Source organism: Hyperolius riggenbachi, chromosome 12, assembly GCF_040937935.1.
Source record: "Hyperolius riggenbachi isolate aHypRig1 chromosome 12, aHypRig1.pri, whole genome shotgun sequence".
NCBI lineage: Eukaryota > Metazoa > Chordata > Amphibia > Anura > Hyperoliidae > Hyperolius > Hyperolius riggenbachi.
In genome coordinates this window covers 68448520-68462016 of record NC_090657.1, presented here as the reverse complement: position 1 = coordinate 68462016, position 13497 = coordinate 68448520, and the positions used below count along the sequence as shown (strand labels likewise).

Sequence of the window (13497 nt, the reverse complement as noted above, 5' to 3'; positions counted from 1 at the left end):
GGCAGAGGAAAGCACGGCCCACGATGTGCAGGATGCCCCCAGGCGGTGGCGGAGGACGGCTCGGGTCACGATGTGCAAGATGCCCTCAGGCGGTGTTGGAGGACAGCACGGCTCATGATGTGCAGGATGCCACCAGGCGGTGGCGGAGGACAGCATGGCTCACGATGTGCAGGATGCCCCCAGGCGGTTGCGGAGGACAGCACGGCCCACGATGTGCAGGATGCCCCCAGGCGGTGGCGGAGGACAGCACGGCTCACGATGTGCAGGATGCCCTCAGGCGGTGGCGGAGGACAGCACGGCTCACGACGTGCAGGATGCCACCAGGCGGTGGCGGAGGACGGCACGGCCCACGATGTGCAGGATGCCCCCAGGCGGTGGCAGAGGACAGCACGGCCCATGATGTGCCGGATGCCCTCAGGCGATGGCGGAGGACAGCACGGCCCACGATGTGCAGGATGCCCCCAGGCGGTGGAGGAGGACAGCACGGCCCACGATGTGCAGGATGCCCCCAGGCGGTGGCGGAGGACAGCTTGGCTCATGATGTGCAGGATGCCCCCAGGCGGTGGCGGAGGACGGCTCGGGTCACGATGTGCAAGATGCCCTCAGGCGGTGTTGGAGGACAGCACGGCTCATGATGTGCAGGATGCCACCAGGCGGTGGCGGAGGACAGCATGGCTCACGATGTGCAGGATGCCCCCAGGCGGTTGCGGAGGACAGCACGGCTCACGATGTGCAGGATGCCCCCAGGCGGTGGTGGAGGACAGTACGGCCCACGATGTGCAGGATGCCCCGTGGCGGAGGAAAGCACGGGTCACGATATGCAGGATGCCCTCAGGCGGTGGCGGAGGACAGCACGGCTCACAATGTGCAGGATGCCACCAGGCGGTGGCGGAGGACAGCACGGGTCACGATGTGCAAGATGCTACCAGGCGGTGGCGGAGGACAGCACGGCTCACGATGTGCAGGATGCCACCAGGTGGTGGCAGAGGACAGCACGGCCCACGATGTGTAGACTGCCCCCAGGCGGTGGCGGAGGACAGCACGGCCCACGATGTGCAGGATGCCCCCAGGCGGTGGCGGAGGACAGCACGGTTCATGATGTGCAGGATGCCCCCAGGTGGTAGCGGAGGACAGCACGGCTCACGATGTGCAGGATGCCACCAGGCGGTGGCGGAGGACAGCATGGCTCACGATGTGCAGGATGCCCCCGGGTGGTGGCGGAGGACAGCACGGCTCACGATGTGCAGGATGCCCCCAGGTGGTGACGAAGGACCAGAGGACAGCTTGGGAAGCCTCTGGAGTATACAGACCCTTCTCTCACCTTAAGGAAGTATTTACTCTTGGAAATTATTTAAGCTTCGGCATAGCCCCCAAATGTCCCTCAGGACTCATGCACAGATTTATTTAAATATATGTATTTTTATACTGAAAAAGGTCTTTAATTGAATCTAAACTTTATTCTCATCCTTTAAATTGATATATTTCTTATTTTTAAATGTTATTATGAAGGAAAATGAACCAGGATAGAAAGGACCAGTGTGGTTTAAGTTATAAAATAACATATTTTTTTTAATCAAATCTTTATGCTATGTATGACTAGGGGTGTGTCAAGGGTGTGTTTAGGGGTGTGGCAGAGGCGTGGCTTATGTGTCCCTCTTTCTTATCGCAAAATGTTGGGCAGTATGGCTTCGGGTTCTCTTTAAGAAGCATTGACCGGTAACTTGTGGAACATGAGCACGCCTGGATGCTGTCATTCATTACTGAAGGCAGAAGCAATTGTTACACCTATTTGTTTTGGGGAAAATCATATCTGCACGGAATCCTATAAAACCCATTTCATTTTCTTGTTCTTGCAATATGAAAGCGGGCGAGTCCCTTTTCTGCAGCAGTTCGTATAATGTTGTTATTGGTGAAAAAAAAAACTACAGCACTTTGTGGTGCACAACTAATTGGTAATCCAATAGAAGTATAAACTGATTGCACTTCTGTCCTTGGAATGTCAGGGGGAAAGAGACGTGGGGGATTTCCCTCCAGCTGATTTCTGTGCTCACTTCAAATACCAAGTCAGCGTGGAAATGCTTAAAGGGATACTTAAGTGAAAAAAAGCAGTTTAACTTACCTAGGGCTTCTTGCAGCCCCCTGCAGTTAGTGGAGTAGCTACAAACCTCTGGGCCTCGATGCAGAATTTGGACCTGGGTCCCCCCCACCCTACATTAAATAGCCAGGTATAGGAGCTTCCGGTATAGCAGTATAGGTAGCCAGGAATAGGTGCCCCAGTATAGGTAGCCAGGAAAAGGTGCCCCCAGTATAGGTAGCCAGTAATAGGGTCCCCCAGTTTTGGTAGCCAGGTATTGGTGCTCCAGTATAGGTAACCCAGGAATAGGTGCTCCCAGTATAGGTACCCACGAATAAGTGCCTCAATATAGGCATCCAGGAATAGGTGCACCCAGTATAGATAGCCAGGAATAGGTGCCTCAGTATAGGAAGCCAGGAATAGGTGCTCCCAGTATAGATAGCCAGGAATAGGTGCCTCAGTATAGGCAGCCAGGAATAGGTGCTCCCAGTATAGATAGCCAGGAATAGGTGCCCCAGTATAGGTAGTCAGGAATAGGTGCCTCAGTATAGGTAGCCAGGAATAGGTGCCTCAGTATAGATAGCCAGGAGTAGGTGCCTCAGTATAGATAGCCAGGAATAGGTGCCTCAGTATAGATAGCCAGGAGTAGGTGCCTCAGTATAGATAGCCAGCGATAGGTGCCTCAGTATAGGTAGCCAGGCGGAGGGGGGACGCAGCGGCACGCGAACCAGCAGCGGCAGAGGGGACATCAAATATTCACTTGGCCGCAATCTAAGCACTTCATCTACTTCTTCCTGTTGCGTTCCAGCTCACAGTAAGAGCGCCTCCAAGGGGGTGCTCTTACTGTGAGCCTGAAGGCAGAACAGGAAAAAGTTTGTAGATGCAGTGCGTGGATTGCGGCGAAGTGAGTATTTGAAGTCCCCTCTTGTTATTTTTAGGGGTAGGTAGGGGGGGAGTTAGTGTTTGGTGTAGGTGGGAGGGAAGGAGGTTAGCATTGGACATGGACATAGGTAAAGAGGGAGGTTAGTGTTACGTGTAAGTAAGGGAGAGGTTATTGTTAGGTTGTAGGTAGAAATTGTAGGCCAATCAGAAGACTCAAAAATACTCTGCAGTGTTTGAGTCTTTTGGTTGGTCTATAACAGTGGTTCCCAACCTGAGGGCGATCGCCCCCAGGTGGGCGATTTGGGTTCTAAGGGGGGCGGTAAATTTGTGGGGGCGACAGGGGGGCGATCAGTATGAAAAGGCAGAAAAAATAAAGTGTCGCAGTGTCACTCGTTTTTAAGAAAATTATGGGCAAAAAATATGATCTGTATAAAATATGCAAGTGTGCATGATAGAGTTGCGTAATTCCTCAGGGCTCGTTGGTCACGCGCCGGTAGAATGTCAGATATTGCAGACCAGAAGCGGCCTTCCTCACTGAGTATCGCGCATGCTCAGTGGGAAGTTAGATATTATTTACCTGAAATATCTCCGCTTCCGCACCACGTACACTCCCGAAATTTTCAGGGGAGGGAGGGGACCCCCAGATCTAGCTCTGTGTCGAATTGCAGCCCCCGAGCCCCGCTAGTTCCCGAGATAGGTTTGCTGCAATCAGTCTCGGGAACCAGCGGGGCTCGGGGGCTGCAATTCGGCACAGAGTTAGATCTGGGGTCCCCTCCCTCCCCTGAAAATTTCGGGAGTGTACGTGGTGCGGAAGCGGAGATATTTAGGACGTTTTACGTGGCTGCACAATTTAATGGGACGCAGGCTCCTACTGCGCATGCGGGGCTGCACAACGTGCGGGGCTGCAATAGCTGACATTACACCGGTAAGGGAATTGGCGCAAAGTAGTTGAGTCACCGACTATTTTTAGCTGGCAAGGTCACAGCGCTACCCCCTCCACTGGCACCACCACCTGGCGTAAGGGTATACCGTACTAAGAGAAGGGGGGCGACAGGGGTGAGTCGTCTTCCCCTAAGGGGCGATATCTCATAAAAGGTTGGGAACCACTGGTCTATAATTACCGTCCACGGCAATACGATTGTTGTGGAAAAATTCTGCATTCATTGATTGGTTCAATGCTTCTGACTCGGAAGTAATTAGCCAATCAGAGTAACTATTCGGAATTATTCTTTACTGTAAAGTATTGTTTTTTTAAGGAGTCTGTAATATTATAATTATTACGGATTCTGTAAATAACAATCCTTTTTCGGAAATCGAATTACCGTTGGTATGCCGCGGTATCACGAGTCAGCCGTGAAGTAGAGCATACCAGTAGAGATGTCACAAATATCAAATTTTCCATTTGCGAATGGCGAATGCGAACTTCCGCAAATGTTCGCAAATCTGGTGAACCTTCCTAGACTTCAATGGGCAGGTGAATTTTAAAACCTACAATGATGGAAAAGTTGTTTCAAGGGGTCTAACACCTGGACTGTGGTTGGCACAGAGTCAGGGCAGAAATCACATTATGCACAGCTCTGGGTGTCAGTGGGCTGTGGAGTGTCACACACAGAGAAATGCAATAGTACTATCAGAATACAGTGAAATAATAATGCACTGGAGTGGTTCTGTGTCTGCAACCTAATGAGGCAACAACAATAGCAGTATTGTGCACACAGCTCTCAGTGTCAGTGGGCTGTGGGGTGTCACACACAAAAAAACCACAGGAGACCAATGTGCAAGCCCTCAAAAGGGCTGTTTGGGGTGCTTTTACAACAAATGAGCGTCAAATGTTTGAACGCGCCAAATGTTCGCTGTTCGCCCGAATGCGAACAGCGGAAGATCGCAGAATACCGCTTGCCAGCGAACTGTTCGGGCCATCTCTACGTACCAGATCCTGCCTGGCTATTTCCACCTGAGCCCATCGGAAAGCAGCTACTGTGCCTGCGCTGGATTGTTGTAGGTAAATATTGCTGCACCTGCGCAGTGCTTGTTGGGGAAAGTTTAGGGAGAGCCAGCACTGGATTCTCCAGAGGACAGGCATTGGGATCCTGAGGCTTCCCCCTCCTGAGGTAAGTATTCCCCAGAGGAGGTTTTATGCTACCGATTCCCAGGGCCGGCGCTACCATAGAGCCAAAGGGGGCAATCGCCCCAGGGCCCTAGAGCCTGTAGGGGCCCCCAAGGTGTCTCCTCCCTTAAAGCGGACCCAAACCAAACATTTTTTTAATAAAAAATATTTAGTTGCACCACATACAAAGATAAATAAACACTCCTTCAAACCTATGATCATTTCAGTGCATGCTTTTCACCCTTCTCTTTTCATAGCTAGGGTTATACGGGGGGGGGGGGGGGGCAGCCATTAGCAATTCCTCCATTGCCGGACACCATCCACTCCACCAGTTTGCCGGAAAAATCCCGGCAATTTGAAAGGAAGGGAGGGGTTCCTCCAATAAATGTAAAATATTTTATATTTGTCATCATGCAGCTGAAAAAAGGCTGCTATTTATTATTATAATTTAGAAAATAGATTTTATTTCTGAAACCTTGTATTTTTAATTTGGGTCCACTTTAACTGTTGCTCCCTGGGACCTCTACAGAGTCTTTAGCAGAGTAGTGTCTCACCTGTGCTGGTGGGCAGATGATGAGACGCAACACTGCCAAAGGGCCAAGGAGGGAAATTTGGATGCTACAATGGGCCCCTAATGCCGCTTTTTGGTTGGGGGTGTCTGTTGGAGGGCCTCTGGGTTAATTTTGCCCTGGGGCCCCACTGTCACTAGAACCGGCCCTGCCGATTCCCTTTAAACTTCTTATATCAACTCAAATGTCATTTAACTGTATCCTGAAACATAGTAATTTACTTTTATAGCATGAAATTGATTGATAGTGATTGCACTTACAAATATCTGTAAAAACAGATAGAGCATACCTCCAGTTTCGCTTCAGCTTGAAGGAAGAGAGAAACTTGCCAGTTGGCAGTTGACTCATTCCGTATTTCCTGCATGAGTCTTCTGCTGACTTTATTTTTTTGTCCACACCACCTTGCTTGTGATGCCCGGCCAGCACTATGCTCATCATAAGATACAGTGACTTCTTTATGTCTCTCTCTCTCTTTCTGTCGCTCTCTGCACAGTGATTGCAGCTTGTTATCTGAAGTACAAATAGTCACTTGGTCACATACATCCTGCCAACAAGAACAGCATGCCCATTGCAAAGATGTCACTTCCGCTCCGAAAGGAGGAGAAGACAGTGCAGAGAGCTTATGGGAGCTGTTGGGTCATTTTCAGTGGGGAGTGAACTTAGAGGGGTGGCCTGGACTCAGGCATAGCCACCTAAGTGAGCCCAAATTTTCTTTTCTTTGCCGCTAATGGTGGCTTTTATAATAGGCGCCTAAAGTGGCGTCGTTTTTTCAGAAAGGGCTCCTGCATCATTTTTTTCCTGCTTCGGTTCTTTGTAAGGTTATCAGCGAATGGCGACTTGGGTATCCGTGTTTTGAGTTTGCTGTCTTGTTTGAAAAGTTTTGCTGTGGTGCATGGTGAATATGTACCGGAGTGAATATGTACCGGTAGCTTTTTTTTTAGAAAAATGCCTGTTGGTGCCAGTTTCTTTAATCACTTATAAAAGATTTGTGTTCCAAACAAACTCTCATTTATTATTCCATTTTTTTCAGGCTTTATACTAAGACCCAGTAAATCTACATTATATTCTGGAGTAAGTGCTGCTTGTTAGAGAGGCAGGCGGCTGCACACGCCGGGCGTGTGCCTATGAATATGGTACGCCAGAAACGCAGAAATTACTGTCTGGAGAAGTCCATGTAAATCATCCACAACCTCAGAAATAAAGTCCTTACTCTGCTCTTCGCTTGATTCATTGAAGGCAGCCGGTCTTCTGGAAGAGTCCTGGACCTCCGTTTATCCACCTAATGGAGGAATCAATCACGATTAACCGCCTAGGGAAAGGCAGACTAATGCCCAAATGGAGAATATTCCTTATATAATGCTTGAGTAATGCTGAAATATTCATAATCAGCTGCAAATATGTTTCACTCTTAATTTTACAGGGTAAACAGTACTCAGCATAGACAGCAAAGCAGCTTCAGTCTTCCTTGTAGTCTTCTTGGCAGTGGTGTTCTCTCCAGAAATGGAGCTAGCTAGTCAAACGTGCTCATCAGCAGTATGTGTCTGAAGAGCCACGTTCTGGACATAAATCCATGGACCTGGACCAAGAGTTCTTAGTTTATGTCTGGAGAAAGTCCAGGATGCAGTCTGCGTCATCCAGGATACTGCTCTTTGAATTAATTCAGGGCAACATTTAAGGACTGATTCTATAACAATGGGTCCCCTGGACAAAATAACCCCCCCCCCCCCCCCTGCAGACTTCTGCCCCAAAGTGGCATTAGGGTCCCCACTGTTTCTCCAAAATTCCTCCACAGGCTTCCCCGTTATTGTGGTCCTTAGGGGCCCTGCGGAGTTTTTGGCAGGTTAGCGACTCACCTGTTCTGGCTGGCGGGCTTCTGTTATTACATATTATGCTGCTGGGTCACTGAGAAGATCAGGAATGAAGACAAGATCTCATGGAGCCATGGACTAATTGGGGACAGTGCCAGCCAAGACAGATGAGTCACTACACTGCCAAAACTGTGCAGGGGTTTCAGGGACCACAATAAAGTTGGGGGGAGACTTGCAAGTGACCCAGCAGCCAACTCGAGGCAGTTGCTAGGTTGCCCCTATTTGGGACTGAGTGCTGAACAAATGCATCATGAGGCTATAGTTCTGTTATTTTGCCATGGAGGAAGAAGAGGGACAACGAAGCAGCTTAAAGCAGTTGAGTAAGAAGGAGAACAATGTCGTTGGCATGCACTCGGCTGAGATGATGGAACACTCCAGATCTCCCGGTGATGCATCATTACCGCTCAGGATTATTGGTCAAGACAGCACCGGGGCTGTTCTGGGCTTTAGTCTTAACTTTCACCCAACCACAAGGGTGATATTTAAACCAGGAGCTCACAACCCTGGAGCTTAACATTGTAAACAAACATATCATCAGTGTTGGACACTATTTATGTCTGTCATGCTTGTTAGACTGAGCTCTTATTCCACAGAGCCAAATGCATCATGCTACCATTTATGGTGAGTACAGTGTCTGCTTGTTTGGTACTGATACGGTGCTGAAGTGTGCTGATTTCAGAACTCGATAACACAAATTTGAACATCAGCACTAGTTAAAACATTCATACACTTACGGTTAACAGTCAGCAGCAACAAAAACGACAGTGCTATTGAAGAAATGAAAACTAAGAAAGCTTGTCAACTCCAGTTTTCACCACAAGACTCCAAACCAAGAATATACGAGATTGTCATCAGACCGTTCGTAACTTATAGTTGTGAAGCACAGTGACTGACTCAGCAAGCTTCACACAGATTGAGAGACTTTGAAAGAAAGGTTTTGAGACAAATTTATGGCTCAATTTTAAAGAATGAAGTATGGAGGACAAGAAAGAACAGAATGATATATCAGGGGGTGACACTATACCCAGTTTTATAAAGGCCCGGCAGATAAGATAGATTGGTCACGTCTACAGATCTGGGCACAATAAAGATTTGTACACACGCTAGATGGATGTACAGGTGTTTCGTAAGGTCACTTCACTTAAAGAGAGTCTGAAGCGAGAATAAATCTCGCTTCAGACCTCATATATAGCAGGGGCACGTGTGCCCCTGCTAAACCGCCGCTATCCCGCGGCTTAACGGGGGTCCCTGATCCCCCAAATCCCCTCCGTAATGTGGGGGAGCGCTTCCTGGTTAGGGCAGGGCTAACCGCCGCAGCCCTGCCCCACGCGCGTCTGTCAGCGCGTATCTCCGCCTCTCCCCCGCCCCTCTCAGTCTTCCTTCACTGAGAGGGGTGGGGGAGAGGCGGCGATGCACGGCTGATAGACGCGAATGGAGGCAGGGCTGCAGCCGTTAGCCCTGCCTCCAGGAGCGACCAAGTCTGCGACCAAGTGTCGCAGTGGGGGGTTTGGGGGTGAAGGGAACCCCATTTAGCGGCGCGTATGCGGCGGTTTAGCAGGGGCACACGTGCCCCTGATAACTATGAGCTCTGAAGCGAGATTTATTCTCGCTTCAGAGTCTCTTTAAAGGTTTGGCACAATGGCAACCAAAGTCCAAGCAAATTTTACCCCTTCAGCTGGACTCCACTCCAGAGGCGTCAACCAGGGTTGGTGTCACCCGGTGCGGAAACTCAAGGTGGCACGCCCTTTTACCCCAGGAACCTCCGACCTCACCAGGTAGTAACGTTGCTTGTTATAGGGGGATGTTAAGATGATCTCCATGTGGCCCTGGTGGCCTCTGAACTCTGTCATCAGCTTAATACAGAGTAGCCAGAAGGGAGAAGAGAAGGAGGGAGAACTACATCAGGCACTAGCCTGTTCTGTATTTACATAGCCTACTCCACTCTACCTTAGCCTGGAGCCTGGTGTCACCTCCACTGCTGGTTACACGTGGTGCGGACTGCCCCCACTGTATCCCCCTAGTGATGCCGCTGCTCCACTCTATCATGTGCTGTGCCGCCACTCTACCTCTCCTCCCCAAAGCAATAGTATCCATCACTGAGGTACAACAAAGTGTGGCATCTGGACAGCGCTAATTACTCATAGTGTCACCCCCACAAGACTTAACTCTATGCACTACGCTTCCCTCCCTTAGCTTGCTGCAAGGGAGCATCTCCTCCCTGCTGGCCCGCAGCATCTGGTCCTCAGGATGGCGGGTATGTGCTGCACTGGCGCTGCATCAGTCAACTGCTGTCAGCATGTAAAAGATAACAGGACTCTGGAGGGGCAGATGGAGATCCCACCGCTGCGACACTGGGAGAAGGTGAGTGAAGTGACACAGCGCATCTAGGAAGGGGGAGATGGGGAGTGTGAGGAGTGGGATATTTGGGGATGGGAGCCTCCTCTAATTGTTGCCACCCTGAAGCACGTGATTCATGTTGCTTCATGGAAGAACTGCCCCTGCTTTACTTGTGGTGGGTGACACATATAGTGCATGTGCATGTGCATGTACCTCAGGCAAACCTAATGCAAAAAATGTGATACTTATCTATGAAGAATGACTCCTTATTTGTTTGTATTGACCTGAGAAAGCGGGCTGAGACCCGTGAAACGCGTTGTCTACAGTATAACCGTTTTATAATAAAGAGTCCTCGTAGGAGGTAAGACACCTCTTTTTATTTACTGTATAGCAACTATAGCTCCTACTATTATAGCTTAATTGGGCACCTCCCCAAATTTTCAACCCAGTTGTAACCCTACACCTCCAAAAGTGGTGCTAGCTACCTAATCACTCACCTAATGCACCACTCACCAAGCATCTTACAATTTAATCCTCACCATCATGTCACTTACTGTGCTCAGAGGAGCTTATAATGTAATCCCTGCCATCATGTCACTTACTGTGCTCAGAGGAGCTTATAATGTAATCTCTGCTATCATGTCACTAACTGTCCTCAGAGGAGCTTATAATGTAATCCCTGCTATCATGTCACTAACTGTTCTCAGAGGAGTTTATAATGTAATCCCTGCTATCATGTCACTAACTGTCCTCAGAGGATCTTTTAATGTGATCCCTGCCATCATTTCATTAACTGTTCTGATAGGAGCTTACATCTAATCCCTGGGGGAAGTTCAGGATGCTGTCGGTCCAGGGGCAGCTGGGAATAGTGGAACTTGGGCGGTAAAAAGTACAAATCCCGCCCTGAACTCACCCATGCATCACGGCAAACAAAACAACTTTGGATGTAAAGTATTGGTCGGGTTTGGCTAGCCTGGAAGCCTCATGCTCGGTGATGTAAGCGTGGGTTTTGCATCTACTCAGATTCTTGAGCTGAAAGCTCTGGCCGATGTGCTCACTGATGGTCATGAGTAAGATAAATACTATGCAAAGTTTGTGCAAATGATTGGAGGAAAGCTGCGCATATTCCTGTGTATTCATGTAGCCATGATGATGATGTGAATAGAGAGTGCAGGAACCCGTTCCCCTGCTCTGAATGGGGTCACCAAGGGCCGTCGTGCTATTTGCTCGCTCTCTTTGTTCTCCTGCCATTTACTTCTTTATTGCTTTTCTCCAGGAGAGGAGAGGTGACAGAGGTAGAGAGACAGGATGCAGAAAGTTAATGGGAAGACGAAGGCAGAGAACGTGGAAAGGTCTGAAATGCCCTAAAGATTTACAGAAAATCTCAGCGAAACACTAAAAATGTAACCTTATCATTTTGGAGCAAAAGATGTAAAAAAGGCAAAGTTACAAACATAAATATACTAGATCGATCCGATATTGCCACCTAATGAATAATAATGCAGTTATTATCCTTTGGGGGTATTTGGCTGAATTTGCTTGGAAATTTGTTCTTCAGGTACTCCCAAATCGAACACTATTGATTAACATATTTTTTTTTCAGCTGAGATAGGAATGGTTTGGGAACTGCTGGTAAGCAGGGCCGGGACAAGGTTCCCCAGCCACAGAGGCAGAGATTTCAAAGTGCCCCCCCCCCCCATGTTCTGTGCTCAGAATCCTCCACGCTGATTCCTAGGCTCCACCCTACCGTTTAATCAGCAATGTGACTCATCTAGGTAGCATGTGCAGATAGGGATAGGTACTTTAAAAGCCCTTCCCTCACCGTGACTCACAATCCTCTCCCCCCATTGCTCAGCACCATCAGCATGACACGCAGCGCCACTTCCCCGTAGTCCAGCAATGCACCCTCCCGTCAGCAGCGCACGGCATGTCTCCTGATTACCACTTAACCGCTCAGCTTAACTTGGCAATTGGTTTACAATAAAGCATAAAACATTATCCTCATAAAAAACAAAACCGACCATTGCCACTCAGACTTACATAACGCTTATCCTATATATAAACATATATGAATCCTAACAACCTAACTCACACAAAGAATTAATTTTGAATTCCACAGAGAACAGTGTATACAGGATAAATACACAGACACATACACCGATAGATCAATCAATGTGCTACCATATCACATTGCATACGACCTTGCACTCCCCGCAGCTGTGCATCGTATCCCACCCATCCCATACATCATAACGGCCATAGACCTTCCGATATTTATTGAAAACATCCACGCTATTAGATGATCAGGCATTCTATCATAGCCCCTCACACACACACATACAATGCATACATATAGTACACACAGACACACAGACACACACACACGCGCGCACACACACACACACACACACACACACAGTACACACACAGTACACACACAGTACACACACACACACACACACATAGATACAGTAAACACACATGCAGATACACACACATACAGTACACACACTGTACACATACACACTCTCACTCTCTCTCTCTTTCAACCCCCCTTCCCTCCATACCTGCTTCATTCCAGCAACCACATTAAAACAGCTGGGTCTCTCTCCCTTTCAGACATTGAAAGGCATGAAGTTTACTGCTGTCTGATTGAGCTATCAAGGGGTCCTTCCCCCGTCCAGATCAGCCACAGCTCGCACGTGCAGCGAGTCTTGTAAACAGGCAACTCTGCAGGAAGCCGGCACCACTTCCCTTACATCAGAGCTGGCTTCCTGCTGTTGCCTAGCAGCAACACAATGCTATAGCCTGCCTGTCATCACTCTGATGACAGCACAGCTATTATGGGGCAGGCAGTGCGCTCCAGGAGGCTGACACGGACAACAGGGGACTGGGAGAGGTTAGTTTGCAGCGGCAGGCGGGCGGGAGAGATCCCAATGAAAGTTGGCAGGCGGGCGTGCAACCAGGAAGTGCACAAAGCAATGCGGGCGAGCTTGCAGCGAGAAGAGCACACAGGAATGCGCCCTCCCGCTGCTCCGCCCTGAGGCTGGTGCCTGTCCAGCCTCTGCCTCGGCCCGGCTCTGCTGGTAAGTACTGGTGTATATATTTTACTGCTTACATTTTGTTTACTGTTATCAAAATACTTTCACACAAAACTGATGGCCAAGCTGAGCATGATGAAGGGCCAGTAAATCATGAGGGGAGGGGAAATCACTCACACTACATCTGTTAACCCTGTGTGTGACTGCAGCTGCCTGTCTATCTGACTGAGCTGTCTGCTTGAGAGCAGAGGAAATGTTTCTTGTTTGTAATGGTGTGTGAAATCTGACACCACAGCTTCATATAACTCTGTAGTCTCACCCCATGCAAAGAACAGCACTTTCAGTAAAAAATTGAAGCACTCCTTCGCCAATGAATTGTTCTAATACTGCTACAACCTATACACAATGAATTACAGCTTTTGCCTCTGATATTTAACATGCAAAGTAGGAAAATGTTTACACAGCTACTTAGACATTATTTGTACACTTTTATTTTAGAACACTTGGGCATTGATAGTGTTCCTTTAAAGTGTACTTGAGATGAGGTTTAATGGTACTATTCCTCTCTGGACCCGACCAACATAGCAGTGATCAATGCCCGCTCTCATCCCGACATCAT

At 48.7% G+C, this 13497-nt stretch overlaps 1 long non-coding RNA gene across 1 annotated transcript in view; it reads right to left on the bottom strand.

Annotated features, from left to right (window-relative positions):
* The window catches only part of LOC137541820 (uncharacterized), a 51785-nt gene extending 39220 nt beyond the window's left edge, over positions 1-12565 (bottom strand). The window contains exon 1 of the long non-coding RNA XR_011025285.1: positions 12405-12565. This is a non-coding gene — a long non-coding RNA (uncharacterized lncRNA). The remainder of the gene's footprint in view (positions 1-12404) is intronic.
* Positions 12566-13497: the final 932 nt, after the last annotated feature.